This window comes from Cyprinodon variegatus, unplaced genomic scaffold, assembly GCF_000732505.1.
Source record: "Cyprinodon variegatus isolate N-32 unplaced genomic scaffold, C_variegatus-1.0 Scaffold1924, whole genome shotgun sequence".
NCBI lineage: Eukaryota > Metazoa > Chordata > Actinopteri > Cyprinodontiformes > Cyprinodontidae > Cyprinodon > Cyprinodon variegatus.
This window is the reverse complement of record NW_015152377.1, coordinates 15,979-18,554: the sequence shown is the minus strand read 5'-3', so window position 1 is coordinate 18,554 and position 2,576 is coordinate 15,979.

Below are 2,576 nucleotides of genomic sequence, written 5' to 3'. Positions count from 1 at the left end.
ATATTGTATAGTTGGATATGTGTATATATTGTATAAAACTGTAACTGGAGCGTGTAACAAAAGTAATTTCCCTCTGGGATTATTAAAGTATTTCTGATCTGATGTAAACATCCTGTCTTTCCCATCTTTATAGCCTTTTCTGGGAATAATAAACATGTCCAGAACCTAAACTGGGGTTAAATCTAGTCTGAGAAAAATATTTAATGAAATAATTTTATCCTCTAAAAATCCTGCTCTTTCTGTAAACTTCACCCAAAGACGTCTTAAGATCTTACCGCTGTAATATCTGAAAGCATAAAACCTTTTTTATGTTTTGTGTTTACAGGCTTCAGCTTAATTTTTTTTTCTTCATAAAGCTGATTTTTCTCTTGGAAGCCACTGATTATCCTGATCACCAACCCTTTATTTACCCTGTAACACGTGCTTCTCTCCTGTATTTGCCATTTTCATTTTCCTTTCCTATTCTCTACTGTACCCTGAACACACCGCCTGATTGGCAGCCTCCATGTTGGAGTTCTGCTGAGTCAGGTTTATCACTTTACTTGGATTTAGTTTTACATATGCATATATAAACATACATATATACAGAAGAGCTATCCGTTTATATTTTTATCGCTTTTATCTTTATTATTTTGTGTTGTTGGATGTATATATATAAAACTGGGGAGTGTAACTAATTTCCCTCTAGGATTATTAAAGTATTTGATTCTGATTGTGGGTTTTATTAATCAGCGATCTGCAGGTGTGGCCTTTGGCGGCCATGTTTATGAAGGCGGTCGATTAGAGACGGGGGTGGGGCCTTTAGCAGACAGCAGTGGAAGAATTCACATGGAAACGACCTAAAGTCAAAACTAGACATGGAAACAAACTCCATCCATGAGCGTCGATCATTCTGTTTGGAAACATCCTAAAAGTTTCATTTTGGGAAAATTAGCAGGAAACTGAAGAGGATTCTGGGAAATGAGATGTGAGGTTCTATACGTCTGAAATTTCAATCACGCCGCAGTAAAGCTAAACGACTAAAAGATTAGGACCAGGCTAGAGATTTTTCTATTTCAAGAATAAAGCAGAATAATAAAGAACAATATTAGGAGAACAAAGAGGTTAAGTTACAAGAATAAGTCGCAATGAGAAGAGTAACAAAATTACAAGAAGTTACATGTTATAACGACAAGTCATAATACGAGAACAAAGTCGCAACAAGTTGCAACGTGGGAAAATAGCCATAAAATTGCGAGAATCAAGTTGCAGTAAGAATAGTCGTAACTATTAAGGAAAAAAAGTCATAAAATTAAGAAAATGAAATAATATTACAAGAATAAAGTTGCAACGAGAATATTCAAAATTATAAATTCATAACATTATAAGAATAAAATTACGAGAATAAAGTTGCAATGAGGTTAATTTATTCTTGTATTACAACTTTATTCTGTTAAAAACTCTCCAGCCTGGCGCTGATGCTCTGATGAAGATCATGTTCATAGCTAGTCAGAAACCTATTATGAGGAACAATAGAGTGGAATAATAGAAGAAATCTACATTTTGGAAGAATTGATTCTTCGTTTGAGGCTTCAGCAAACTGAAATAGAAGACATGGACATTCTAGACTTAAAGCTACAAAAAANAGACCAGTTCTGAAAGTTCGGACCCACCGGTTCTCCTTCGCTTTTCCCGCCAGCCGCCCTGACGTCACCGCCGCGGTCTGCTCAGGTCGGGCTCGCGGACCCACCGGAGGTCCTACCTTCCGCCGGGCCTTCCCGCTCATGGTCCGGTCAGTGGGACCGCTGGACCGGAGGAAACAAATGACTTCCGCTGGAGGCGCGAGCTGGAGCTGACCAATGGCGGCATGGTGCGTTCAATGTCTACTCGGTAATCAGAGAACTTCATCTGAAAAAATCGCAGAAAATGATTAAATCTCGTCTTAAAGTTGGGAGTTTATTCTCTAATGTTTAGTTCTTCATCGAACCTTCCTGATGATCCAATAAAATCTTTATACAGACATAAAATATCACTAATATTCACCAATTCTAACCATCAGAGGAGCTGACCCCGCCCACTTCCTGCTTTATCAGACCAATCAGGATCGTTTATTCTTCTAAAGTTGAATTTGCTCCGCCCCCTTATCACTGATTGGCAGGATCCACACCTGCAAAATGAATGTAGTTTAAAAGTATTAGATATGTTTTTTTTTAAATGTCCCCCTGCGGCCCCCTAAAGTGGTTTGATCATTTTAGGAAATTGTTTGGTTTTTATAGTAAAATAACGGTTAGAATGTGGCTCCTGCCTTATAAACAGGGAGGACTAGAAGAGCCAGCTCATTTTTATCAGATACTACTTTAATACCAGGGACGCCCCCTAGTGGACAGACATGCTGAGATTAAAGTCAGAATTCTATTCTATTCAGTTTATTTCTATAGCTCCAATTCACATCATGTCATCTCAGGTCACTTTACAATCCAACCAGATTCCAGTCATTGACTCTTCAGCAATGCCTCACACTAAGCATGCTTGTAGCGACAGTGGAGAGGAAAAACTCCCTTTGAACAGGAAGAAACCTCCAGCAGAACCAGGCTCAG